This window comes from Heterodontus francisci, chromosome 14 (assembly GCF_036365525.1).
Source record: "Heterodontus francisci isolate sHetFra1 chromosome 14, sHetFra1.hap1, whole genome shotgun sequence".
Taxonomy (NCBI): Eukaryota; Metazoa; Chordata; class Chondrichthyes; order Heterodontiformes; family Heterodontidae; genus Heterodontus; species Heterodontus francisci.
This window is the reverse complement of record NC_090384.1, coordinates 99,641,978-99,656,353: the sequence shown is the minus strand read 5'-3', so window position 1 is coordinate 99,656,353 and position 14,376 is coordinate 99,641,978. Positions and strand designations below refer to the sequence as shown.

General features: G+C 40.5%; 1 protein-coding gene across 5 annotated transcripts in view; it reads right to left on the bottom strand.

Annotated features, from left to right (window-relative positions):
* The window catches only part of LOC137377181 (doublecortin domain-containing protein 1-like), an 822,721-nt gene that overhangs the window by 343,526 nt on the left and 464,819 nt on the right, over positions 1–14,376 (bottom strand). The gene's annotated exons all lie outside the window — the stretch shown is intronic.

Here is a 14,376-nt window from a genome sequence, read left to right as displayed (position 1 = left end):
CTCATGCATTCACACACGTTCACATACACACACATGCAAGAAAAGATAGAGAGTAGAGGGCAGCAGGCAATTAGAGTCTGATTGCTGTAAAAGGGTTTGTTGTTTAAAACCTTCAGAGCTTTTCCAGGAGGAAATTTTATAACTGTATTGCAGGCTTGGTGTTCATTGTCTTAGAACTGTTGAAGTGTCGCAGACCAATTTAGTTAAAACTCAGTCTGGAATTGGTGGTGGGCATCCTGGTTCAATTTCTCAGATGGGGAGTTTTTCAAGTCGCCTTTGTGGTCTCTGACTCTGTTAATTAAAGATGGTCCTAATGGGGCTTATTGCACAGCTGGATCAAACTCACAGCTTCACTGGCTGGAACGGCTTTCTGAGTCTCTCAGAGCAGCTATTTCTTTTAAGGTAATAACTTATCAGTTTCTGGTTTTAGTCAGGTAACTCAAGAGGCTCTCCCCTGGGATGTTCATTCAATGTCCCAGAATGTGGGGACCATTGTTACATAGTGGCATCTGAATGTGCTCCATTTTGACAAATAGTGTTATTTCACACCTATTATTTTAGCTTTGGCTTTGGAGTCAGTCTGTCTGCAAAAACCTTTACTAGGGCAATTTTTGATGATAGGAGTTGTTAGCACGAAATGGGATGTTTTACATATCAATATGCCTCCTCAAGGCAGTTCAAGACATTAAAAATGGTCCCGTCTTCAACAGACTGACAGGTTAATTGGTAGAACAGGAGGGGATCACCTGACCTCTCCCTCCATGTTGCCAGGTAGCAAACTGTTCATTTTCCTGTAGCTTAGTTTAACAGTTTACTTTTATTTCATAATTCCTCCAGCTCATTTCATATTTTATCACTGTTCCCTCCATGAGCAAGACATTGAGCACGACTACGAGAAGCGGAGACATTGCTTGTCTAGTAAATTTCAGGCAAAAGGATAAGCTGCGGAGAGGCAAGGAATTTCAAGTAACTGAAAAGGAATGAATCAAAGTAGGGGATAGTGCAATAAGTCTTGATTTGATATACTGAGGGTAGAGGGAGGAACGGCATGTAGAATGGGCAATTTAGAGCTCAGAAGAAAAATGTTATGAAAGTGCTTCTATTTTTAATTATATAAATAATTCATATTTTAGAATTATGGACATTAGTTCATGTGAAAAACTGAAAAATATTCCATGGATTTTTTTTACAAGGGTCACTGAGAGAGAGGTCGTGTTTGAAAATTAACCATTACTGCTTGTCACACGCCTTAAGCTCAATAAACAACAAAAACCTTGATAACTTGGGGAAGATATTTACAGAGCAGTGACATGTCAAGATTTATGGTGGTCTGGAGGTTTTTTTTGGGATATTGTTTTGGTTGAGTTGGGGTGTGGACTGTTTTGAAGGCAGATGGGTTTGTTGCCTACTGAAAAGACCCAGCTCTTCTTTCTCCACCTCTTTGAAAAACCCTGCAAATCCAGTGTGTGAGAGCTAAAACTCCTGAGATGCTCCTGGAAAGCCTGCCAGATTACTTTTTGACGCCGCCTGAAAGAACTGCTCCAGAAAAGATCCCAGTGATCCATCTACATGTACTTGAACACCAGACTGTATGCCATTTTTGGGACACGACATCTCTCATCTATTTTCTTGAAGAATTAACAAGTATTTGGCCAAAGTATTCAATTTTTTGTAAAATTCCTCTGCAGAGAGAATTTCTTTATTTTTTTTCTTTAACCAATGTGTGCATGTGTGTGTTGGATATTTAAAAAGAGAATTTTCATATTTCAATCTGTGTGTTAATGCTTTGCTTCTTTACTGGTTAAGCCTCGTTTGATAATAAACTGACAATTTTAAAGAAACCAGGTTGGTGGATTTTATTCTTGAATAAAGGGTAGAGTATATGATTGACCGTATCAGTAACTGGGTAAACATTGAAATATATATTGTGACCCATGGAGAAGTGTAATTAGAAAAGTCAGTGCACTCCTCCTGTCTTGGGCATGATGTATAATTGAGGGCTCTGTGTGGGATAACCCAAAGCCAACAACTATATGCCATTTTTGGGACATAACATATCTCATCCTTTTTGTTCAAGAAGTAACAAGTATTTGGCCAAAGTATTCTTTATTTCTTTTCTCCGCAGAGAAAATGCCTTTATTTTTTTCTTTAACCTATGTGTGTTGGGTATTTAAACATGCAACTTCCTATTTCAATCTGTGTGTTAATGCTTTGCTTCTTTACTGGATAAGTCTTGTTTTATAATAAACTGATAATTTTCTTGTTTATTAAAGAAACCTGGTTGGTGTATTTTATTCTGGGATAAAGAGTATATGATTGACCCTATTGGTAACTGGGTAAACATTTAAATATATGTTGTGACCCGTGGAGAAGTGGAACTAGAAAAGACAGTGTATTCCTCCCGTCTTGGTCGTAACAAAAAGGGGAGAGTCATATCAGCAAAGCGCTATTGTAGCAGCAATGGAAAAAATGCTGACAAAGGTTAGACAGTGGACTTGAGAAAGGAATTGTATCAATACAAAAAGTTTATTCAGGTGTGTGAGGTGTCAAACCATCCTTAGACATGGGGCCAGGGATTAGGTTTTGGATGAACCCAGACTTAAATGATATTGTTGAAGAGAAAACAACTGGTAGGTACAAGAGAGGGACCAAGTAAGTAGGGTTTATAGGTAGAGTAGAGATGGTAACACGTTTCAGGAATGTACCACAAGCTCTGAAGGGTGGCATGGAGGAACAATGGGTTGGTGCCTTGACTAAGACCTAAGAATGCAAAAAGGGCCCCAAAAGGACCAGAAAATGGGGAACAAGGTTTCACTGGGGTTCTGTCCCACTTGCATGCCAAACTAATTTTCTGGTAGAGGGAAGGGGAGGGGGGAGATTGTTCTGCCTGTTTTAACCCCCACCCACAACAAAAGGAGACATCTGAGGGAGGCTGGCCATAGATTTTTGCCCAATATGTCCTTAGCAGACCTCGGGAATCTTACACAAGCTTAACACTGGCGTGTGGAAAGACCCCATAACTTGTGAAGCCATACAAGACTGATAGCCTCCAAAATAAAAGTGCCCCAATAGCTCCCTGATGAGCTGAGGATTGAAGAAGCTGTTTGGCGGGCACTTCCTAGAGTTCCTATGTGTGACTTTGCTAAGGGCGGTTCAATATGGGCACTGCTAATGCCACCTGCCCCAAGTATGTGAATGACAGGGCCTCCATAATTTGGTGTCAGGAGCCCCTGGCTTGGATAGACTTAGGGCTGGATTTTACAGTGGCAGGGAGCTGTCCACCGGCCATAAAGTCAGTGGGGATCCTGCCTCCACTGGGCCTGGGGATCCAGAATGGATTTTATGATCCCCAGGCCCTTAATTGGTCTTGGGTGGGACTTACAACTCATTGAGGCAGGAAGTCATGCCTAAAGGAACTGCCGGCCAACCAGCAGGCCGGCATCTCTTAGTCCCAGCAGCACCCAGTCAACGGAGCGAAGATGAAGGACGGTCCCGGAAAAAGAAGTAAGTTTTTGGGGCATTTCCGGGGGCAATCGGTTGGGCCCCAGTGAGGCAAGGGGGGGCTGCTAGGGGATGGGGTGGGGGGAGTGTTCTGCATTGAGGGCGGTTGGGGCTTCGGGGGCGGCCCACCATCGGGCACAGAATGCCCGATCAGGAGGGCTCCCTCCTCAGCCCGCCAGAAGGTCACCTAATTTTATCAATTCCGGTGGCAGTGGGCGGAGGCCCTTAAGTGGCCATTAACTGGGCACTTAAGGGCCTTGGTTGGTCTGCAGCGGGCGAGCCGTTTCTCGCCTCCATCCCACGTAAATTGGCGGCGGAGGCGGGAGCAGCTCGGGAAGGGCCCCCCGCCCCAGCCTCCCACTCCATTTTACGCCTTACCCCCGCCACCAGCCCACTCTTTTGGGGGGTGTAAAATTCTGGCCATCGGGTTCACTTCCACCAACAGTGCGGTCTTATCGGAACATCAGCACCAAAGGTTTTGAATGGAAATACAACATGCATTTTATTTCTGTGCCCAATGTGTATTTATTTTTCCAGGATGGTTTTATGGTACTCAATAAATATCAGAGTATCATTTCACAAGTAATTGAGCTGTCCAGACAGGTCTGCCATATCTATGCAGAGGAAACACTTACTTTCAATGATTAACAAGATACTTCATTAATTTCAGTGGTTAACGGCAGAGGTATTCCAAGATATTAAAATGCAATAGCTTCCAGCTGTTATACCGCAACTCGTTCAAACCTGCATAAGTGCACAGCCTCAAATCTCTGAACCTGTAATCCATAATAAATCAGACCATCTACACGTGAAGCCCATCTAGCTCCTTCCAAAATTCTCCAGTCATAAAGTGGCACTCAGGGTGAAATCTGCAGATTATGGAGTATTAGGAAAGGATTTTATTTTCTTCCTCAGTCTCATCTATCCTTTCTCTGAATATCCCTGTGCTGTTTACTTCCACTCACTGAAAATCAATTACCTTCGTACAATAAGCATCATTTACTGCCTTCGTGGTAATGCAAACACCATTGAGTGAATGGCATTATTGCAGAGAAGGGCATTGTGCAGTTGGCAGAAATAAGTGAAGGACTTTTCCACTTATGCATTAGAAATGGACCTTTACTGCTGTGCTTGAAATGTGCAAGAAGTCTGTATTTATTAGGAGCTGTTAGTGTACAGTGCTGGAAATAGGGGGGGGGGGGGGGGGGTGTGAAAAGCCAGAACGCCGTCTATTGCTTCGAAAAAGATTATATATTTCCTCATCCAATGGACCCCCCGTACGTACCCTTCATTCAATAAGTGCAGACCTCCAGCTGAGCTACATTTTGAAATGCCACTGAGCTTGGGGTGCTCGCTTCACTGAAGCAAGGCACCAATGGGAATACTGAGCGTGAGCTTGTCAGAAATCTCAGCCCCTCCCCAATCTCCTGAGCTCAGAGAGTGACGGATGTTCAGCTGAGTGAGGACATCGTTCATGTGGAAAAGATCAATGCATTGGATTTCAGGACATTTAACGAGCAGCACACACACACACACACACACAAATTCCTATCAATATTCTGACAGATTAATGCGCAGGAATGAGCGTAACATTCAAGAATGGCAGTCATAAGTTAACAAAAAGTAATTCGTCATCCTCCCTCTCAGTGATAGCCTACTCTGGTTTCATACATTGCCATACTTTGAGGTACTGAGAGAGTTGAAGAGCACTGTCCTCTGTTGATATAGCAATCCACACCTCATTAATAAATCTATCATGTATTTTTCACCAATTTAAAATGAGTTCCAACGATGCTAAATGATCATTTAAAATAAGGCACACTAAGGAATCTGTAGTAAATGAACTGAACTTCATTCCACCTCATAATGTTTAATTGTCTGTCACTAAAGAATACATCTGTTTTATGGAGAATTATAGAACCTGAATAGAATATATAACATGGTTGATGTTTAAAAAAATTCAGGTATAAGAATCAGATATCTTACATCATTAGGCTTTGAGTATCACATTGCCTCAATTTACTATTATTGTAAAACTTGAGTGTATTTTCAGCTGACATGTTGGCCTTGAAATTCATCGATTCCACACCCATTTTACAAGTGTAAAATAAGCACCTGTGTCCATGTGCAAACCAAAAACAAGCAAATCAGAGTGAAATGGCAATCATCCTTTACATGAAGCAGAGAAACTCTGTCAATATGTAATGGGAATAAGACCTTTCTAAGAATAAACTTCGTATAGCTGAGATTCATCCTTTAGATCAAGGAGAGGCTTTTTCTTTTAGGTTTAGAAATTGTTTGGAACATGAGGATATATCCCACCTGTCTGTCCAATATTTTGATGGAGGCATTTATAATATAAACAGCCATTGCTGGTCTCTAACCTCCCTGTTCCAAATCAGTCCCATAAATGAGGCTATTAACTGTTTCCATTTCTGCTCTGGGCCTTGGCTGAGAAATCTGTTCAAAGAATAACTGGAATATGTCGTACTCATGTTTTACCAGAGACCAAAGGCTACAATGTTACTTAAACCTGTGCTTTCAAGAGGACAGATATGTGGGTCAGTTTACCGAGTGAGGGAGCTCGGTGAAGAGGGGAACTATAAATTAATTAATTTAATTTAATTAGCACAATAAAAATGACAGGACAGGTGGTGTGTCACAGCTGCTGTATGTGGGAGCTCCTGGATGCCATGGCAATCCGTGACAACCACATCTGTAGTAAGTGTCTGCAGCTTGAGGAGCTTCGGCTCAGAGTAGATGAGCTAGAGGCCGAGCTGCAGACATTGTGATACATCAGGGAGGGGGAAGTTACCTGGACACTTTATTCCAGAAGGCAGTCACACCCCTTAGGATAGGGTCATCTGATTTGGTCAGTGGTCAGGGACAGGAGGGTGTGCCAGTAAGTCAGGCAGGTAAGGGGATCGCAAAGGTGAGAGTGGAGCAGCCTCAGCCCTTGCAATTGAGCAACAAGCTCGAGGTTCCTGCAGTTTGTATGGACAAGAGTGAAAGTTATAGTGTGGATGAGCAGACTGGCCACGGCACCATGGTACAGGAGGCCATTCAAGTGGGGGGAGTTAAAAGGAATGTTGTGGTAATGGGCACAGTATAGTCAGGGGTATAGTCACTGGTCTCTGCATTGGAGAGCGAGAGTCCAGAAGACTGTGTTGCCTGCCCGGTGCCAGGTTTCAGGACATCATCTCAGGGCAGGAGAGGAACTTGCAGTGGGAGGGGAAGGATCCAAAGGTCGTGGTCCATCTAGGTTCCAATGACATAGATCAGATGAGGAAAGAGGTTCTGCGTAGGGAATATGTGGAGCTAGGCACTAAATTGAAAAGCAGAACCTCAAAGGTAATAATCTCTGAATTATTAGCTGAGCCACATGCAAATTGGCATAGGGCAAATAAGATTAGAGAAATGAATGTGTGGCTCAAAGACTGGTGTGGTAGAAGTGGGTTCCAGTTCATGGGGCACTGGCACCAAAACTGGGGAAAGTGGAGGCTACACCGTTGGGACGGTCTACACCTGAATCATGCTGAGACCAGTGTTCTAGCAAGCCGCATAACTAGGGAAGTAGAGAGGGTTTTAAACCAAATAGTGGGGGCAAGGGATCAAATCTGGGGAGATGTGGTAAATCAAAGAGTAGAGACAAGGCAAGACAGAACTAAACAGACCATGACAGGAAGGGACAGAGAATACAAATCTAAGAATAAATCAGCAGATAAGGCTAGAGGTTACAAAAATAATAAAAGGACAAAACTAAAGGCTCTGTATCTGAATGCATGTAGCATTCGAAAAAAAAATGAACTGATAACGTAAATAGAAATAAATAAGTACACTCTGATAGCCATTACAGAGACATGGCTGCAGGATGACACAGATTGGGATTTGAATGTTTAAGGATACATGACATTTACGACAGACTGGAAGCTAGAAAAAGGTGGAGGGGTGGCTCCGTTAATTAATAATGGTATTTGCACAATAGACAGGATGACCTAAATTCAGGAAACCAGTGTGTAGAAGTGGTTTGGGTAGATGTGAGAAATGATAAAGGCAAGAAGTAACTTGTGGTCCCCTGACAGTAACCATACGGTGGAACGGGGTAGAAAGGAAGAAATAATGGGAGCTTGCCAGAAAGGTATGGGGATAATCATGGGGGATTTTAATCTACATATAGATTGGAAAAATCAAATGGACAAAGGTAGAATAGATGAGGAGTTCATAAAATGTTTTCAGGATAGTGTCTTAGAACAGAACATTCTGGAGCCAACGAAAGAGCAGGCTATACTAGACCTGGTATTGTGCAATGAGATCTGATTAATTAATGGCCTAATAGTGAAGGCATCCCTAGGCAGCAGCAATCATAATATGATTGAATTTTACATTCAGTTTGAGGAAGAGAAGAGTGGGTCTAAGACTAGTATTTTAAACTTGAATAAGGGCAATTATGAGGGAATGAAAGCAGAACAGGCAAATTAGGTTAAGGGACAGGTGCATCCATTTGTTTTTAATATTTTTGAGGACTCATGCTTGAAGATTGTGGAGATGGATCCATTTGGGACTGAAGAGATTCCGTAGGTGCTGGACTTTGTTTTTTTTTAAAGTCACTGGAAGGACTTGTGGAACTTTGTTTAAAAACAAACCCTTACTGGATGTCACATGCCATAAGCTAAATAAACAGCAAGAGTCTTGGTGACTAGGTGAGTTGTTTACAGAGGAGTGACATGTCAAGATTTATGGTGGTCAAGAGTTGGTTTTGTTTTGGATATTTTTTTGATTCAGTTGGGGAGTCAGCCTGCCAACAGAAATGCAACCAGTTCATCCTTTTTCCACCTCTCTGAGAAACCCTGAGAATCTGGTGTGATCGCTGAAACCCCAGATGCCGCATTTCTCCTGGAAAGCCTGCCAGACTAATCCTCAAAGTTGCCTGAAGAGAACTGCTCCAAAACGATCCCAGTGACAGCCATCTACGTGTATTTGGGACGCCAGAATAAAGGGACACCTGATATCATTCCACATATTCTCCTTTTCCTTCAAAAATTAACAAGTATTTGGCCAAATTAATTTTTTTGTCATTTTCTTTGTAGAGAAAACTTCTTTATATTTTCTTTAATTGGTGTGCATGTGTGTATCTGTTGGGCTAAGTTAGAAGGGAATTTTCAGATTTCCATCTATGTGTTAATGCTTTGCATCGTTATTGAATAAGTCTTGTTTTATGATAAATTGATAATTTTGTTGTTTATTAAAGAAATCTGTTTGGTGGACTTTATTCTGAAATAAAAATAGAGTACATAATTGGTCGTATCGGTACCTGGCTAAACAATTAAATATATGTGGAGAAGTGGAACCGGAAAAAGACAGTGCACTCCTCTCACCTCAGTCGTAACAAGATGCAGTGGCAGATATTTAAGGGGATATTTCAGAATCCACAGAATAGATACATTCCAACAAGAAGGAAAAATTCCAAGGAGAGGACTCACCACCTGGGGTTAATTTAAAAAGTTAAAGATAGTATCAAACTTAAAGAAAAAGAATATAATTGCAAAAAGATGGGTGGCAGGTCAGAAGATTGGACAGAATATAAAAAACAGTAAAGAATGACTATAAGATTAGCAAGGAGGGAAAAATTAGAGTACGAGAGAAAAGTAGCTAGAAATAGAAAAACAAATAGTAAGAGTTTCCATAGATATTTAAAAAACAAAAGAGTTAACAAAGTGAGCGTTGGTCCTATAGAAAGAGAGTTTGGGGAATTAATAAGGGGAAATAGGAGAATTGAACGGGTATTTTGCATCAGTCTTCACTATTGAGGATACCAGTAACATCCCAGAAATAGCTGTAAATCAGAAAATGGAAGAGAGGGAGGAACTCAAGAAAATTACAATCACCAGGGAAGTGATACTGAGCAAATTGTTGGAGCTGCGGGCTGACAAGTCCCCGGGTCCTGGTGGGCTTCATCCTAGGGTCTTAAAAGAAGTGGCTAGTGAGATAGTTGATGTGTTGGTTTTAATTTTCCTAAATTCCCTAGAAGGTTCCATTAAATTGGAAAATAGACAATGTAACTCCTTTATTTAAAAAGGGAGGGAGACAGAAAGCAGGAAACTACAGGCCAGTTAGCTTAACATCTGTCTTAGGGAAAATGTTAAAAGCTATTATTCAAAGACATTATAGCAGGGCAATTTGAAAAATTCAAGGCAATCTGGCAGAGTCAACATGGTTTTATGAAAGGGAAATCATGTTTAACCAATTAATTGAAGTTCTTTGAAGAAGTAACGTGCTGTGGATAAAGGGGAACAAAAAAAAAAATCAAAAATTTTAAATTTTAAAACCTCTAGAAACAATTTACGACCTGCAGGAGTAATACTCCACAAGTTCAACTGTTCCTTTTCTGGGCCTTGAGGTTGTGTGGCATAACATGTAGTGTACTTCAATTTCCAGAAGGCATTTGATAAGGTTCCACACAAAAGGTTATTGCGGAAAATAAAAGCTCAAGGTGTAGAGGGCAACATATTGGCATGGTTAAAAGATTGGCTAGCTAACAGGAAACAGAGAGTAGGCATAAATGGGTCATTTTCTGGTTGGCAAGATGTGATGAGTGGTGTGCCACAGGGATCAGTGCTGGGGCCTCAACGTTTTACAATTTATATAAATGACTTGGATGAAGGGACTGAAGGTATGGTTGCTAAGTTTGCTGATGACACAAAGATAGGTAGGAAAGTAAGTTGTGAAGAGGACATAAGGAACCTAAAAAGAGATATAGATAGGTTAAGTGAGTGGGCAAAGATCCAGCAAATGGAGTATAATGTGGGAAAATGTAAAGGAATGATGAAAATGCGTTGGAGTGGACGGGTTGTCTTATGAGGAAAGATTGGGCAGGCTAGGCTTGTATCCGCTGGAGTTTAGAAGAGTAAGAGGTGACTTGATTGAAACATATAAGATCCTCAGGGGTCCTGACAGGGTGGATGTGGAAAATGTGAAATTGTCCACTTTGGCAGGAATAAAAAAGAAGCATATTATCTAAATAGTGAGAGATTGCAGAGCTCTGAGATGCAGAGGGATCTGGGTGTCCTAGTGCATGAATCGCAAAAGGTTAGTATGCAGGTACAGCACGTAATTAGGAAAGCTAATAGAATGTTATCTTTTTTTGCGAGGGGAATTGAATACAAATGTCAGTTATGCTTCAGTTATACAGGGCATTGGTGAGACCACATGAGGAGTACTGTGTACAGTACTGGTCTCCTTATTTAAGGAAGGATGGAAATGCATTGGAAGCAGTTCAGAGAAGGTTTACTAGACTAATACCTGGAATGGACGGGTTGTCTTATGAGGAAAGGTTGGACAGGCTAGACTTGTATCTGCTGAAGTTTAGAAGAGTAATATTGATTGAAATATATAAGATCCTGAGGGGTCTTGACAGGGTGGATGTGGAAAGGATTCTTCCTCTTGTGAGAGAATCTAGAACTAGGGGTCACTGTTTAAAAATAAGGGGTTGCCCATTTAAGACAGAGATGAAAATTTTTTTCTCTCAGAGGGTTGTGAGTCTTTGGAACTCTCTTCCTCAAAAGGTCTTTGGATATTTTTAAGGCAGAGCTGGATAGATTCTTGATAAGCAAGGGGGTGAAAGGTTATCGGGGGTAGGTGGGAATGTGGAGTCGAGGTTACAATCAGATCAGCCATGATCTTGTTGAATGGTGGAGCAGGCTTGAGGGGCCGAGTGGCCTACTCTTGCTCATAATTCACATGTTCATATGTACTTGCTGCAGTGTCCAGTGCAAAACCAAACCCATGTATAGCATGTGCCAATCTGAAAAATAAATGGCTGAATACAATTCCAGTCAATGAACAGATTTTTTTCTGTGCTGGTACAGTTATGTCTGCTTAAAAGTGTTAGATTTTACTAAATAAAATTCAAACAACATGGGTTAATATTGCAGTAAAAAAAATTAATTCTATTCCCCATTGTACCATTCAAGATAACAATTCTAACCTAGTATACAGCAATTTAACCAAAACTCATGAAGAAAGAGTATTAAAAGCAAAACTAGAATTTTTTAACAAAGCTAGAGTTTTTAAACAATGTATACAATCTCTTCATGTGGCAAACTGCTAATTTAGGAATCCATTGCTTTCTGTAAAGTGGTACAGTACTCATTCAGTAAATTCGTAACTGTCTGCCTAATAATATCGTGGAATTCATATGTTTTAAATGCAGCTAATGAAAGCCTACCGTAACAACCAATCCCAAGTATGCAGGTAATTAAGTCATATATTCATGATATTCTCCTGTCCTGTAAAAAGTCAGGAATATCTACGAATAAGTTTTGAACATAGCAGACATTAACAGACAGACATGGCACTCATGTGACTGCCACACAAAAAGAATGCTTGTGCATTAGTATCCCACATTGTAATTTCAGAGGCAGAGGATTAACTGTGTCAGGTTAACCTGTCTCTCCACAGTGTAATATTTTCCCAGGTTTTTTTTCTGAAATGGAAAGGTTTCCCAGTTTTAAAAGAAAATACATGATTGAAAATCATAAAACTCTAGCTTCAGAGGCCCAGACTTTACCCCATGGGAGACTGGAATACAAACATTTTGTTTGACTGTTTATTACTTTCCGTTGAAAGTAAATATATTAAAATGCCTGTTAAGATAACAGTGAGAGGAATTTCAGATGAATGCATTCAGTGCTTGTGCACTAATTAGCATATCGGGTTGTAATTTCGGGGATAGAGGGTTAAGTCTCTACAAAATTAATTTACCACCACCTTTTAATGTACTAAACCCGACAGATTTTTCCTAAATAATAGATTTACTTTCAATCTTGTTACATTATAACTCCAGTAACAGGCACATAAACAGTATCCTATTGTGTGTGTGTCTGATTTCATGCCTGAGTTTTGTTAACCCTAAACAAATTACAGCACACAATGCTACAGGGATTTACATCATCAAATAGGCCATTATGATGAATATTTCATGGATGTGCGAATGGAACTTGTAGTATAGCTATTGCTTTCAAAAAGGCTGTTCTCATCAATAATAATCAGTAACAGGCAAAACTGTTTTTAAACAGCTAGAAATTAGGTGCAGTGCACTGAACTGCTCATTAGAAAAATAAATCAGTTGCTTGTACATTTAAATAATCCTGCTGAGCTGACTGAGAACTCCGGTTGAATTTCTGCAACTGCAGTGTTAATGTCTATATTGGATTCAAAGAATGCTGCAGAGAAGTTTGCTGTGCATTTTTCGTGGGTTCTATTTTCAATTGTTGCACAATAATAGATTTTCTTTTGCTTGGCTTGTGGATTACGTTGGCAGAATTTGTTGTTGCAGTTATTAGTGGATCATTGTTTCATTTTCTGTCCCCAATCTCAATACAGGCATTCACCTGTTAATTTTACACGGGTTAATTCCTCTTTACTGAGATGCTGGACAGAGGAATGTCACGTGAATGGGCGAAGCATTCATCCATTAAAATTGCCAACAATAAGGTATTAAGTGCAACTTGCAATAACCGTACAGCAACTTTAACTTTCAAACGGTTAATTTTCCTTTTTTTCCTGTCAGTTAGTATTATTTTGTACATAGACAATTCCATGTAAATAAATACAGGCCTGCTCTTAGCACAACACACATGAGCATAAAAATTAGGAGCAGGAATAGGCCACTCGGCCCCTCAAGCCTGCTCCGCCATTCAACAAGATCATGGCTGATCTGATTGTAACCTCAACTCCACATTTCCTTACCCCAATAACCTTTCATTCCCTTGCTTATCAAGCATCTATCTACCTCTACCTTAAAAATATTCAAAGACTCTGCTTCCACCATCTTTTGAGGAAGACAGTTCCGAAGACTCCCGGCCCTTCAAATCCAACTGTGCTCTGTTGACTTCAATCAGATACAAGTCACAATTCAAGCACAAGATGTTTCTTAATTAACTCAGCGCATTACACAAAGGCAAATCCACAACGCATTTGCACCGGAAGACAACCACATCATGTAGAATTTGTTAAGTGTTATCAGTGCACAGTTGCTAAATGAACAATTAAATGGGCTACAATGCAAAGATTTGTTGGTCTGGTAGGATAAGTCCTAATGCAAACATCAGTTTGGCAAACTAGCTACACATTTCAACATTATAGTGCCACAATTCTTTTGTACTCATGGATCTACCAAGGTGCTACAATAAGTCAGATGGTGTGTTGTTTTGTAATGACAGGATTGTTATACCACATATTACACAAGGCAAGATGCTAAGGCAAGATGGGTGAAGAAAAAAGACATTGCATATAGATAGCCCTATATCACGTTCTTGGAAAGTTCCAAAGTGCTTCAGAACTAATGAATCACTATTGAAGTGCAGTCAGTGCTGTTTGGTAGATAATGCAACCAATTTTAACACAGCAAGGTCCTACAGACAGCAAATGAATGATTAGCCAATTAACTTGTTCTAGTGCCGTTGGTTGAGACATACACTAATCAGGGCACCAGGAGAATTTCCCACACCCATACCAACAGTACCATAAGATTTTGTTGTACATCCAGGTAGATAGAACCTCAGTTTAATATCTCATCTGAAAGGCAGCACTAATCACAGTGAAGTGTCAGATTAGATCATGTGAGCAAATTTGTAGCAGGGTTTCAACTCTCAACTTTCTGAACCGGAGCCAAGTGCTAACAACTGAGCCAAGATGACACTACTAAAGCTAACCAGTCCCTTAAAGCCACAAACTGTAACTTCTGATTCTCCACAGATGCTGCCTGATCTGTTGAATATTTCCAGCCTTTTTCTATTTTTGTTTTCAGATTTCCAGCATCTGCAGTATTTTGCTGTTAGCAATTTTAAGGAATTGCTTTGCGTCAGATCTTATACC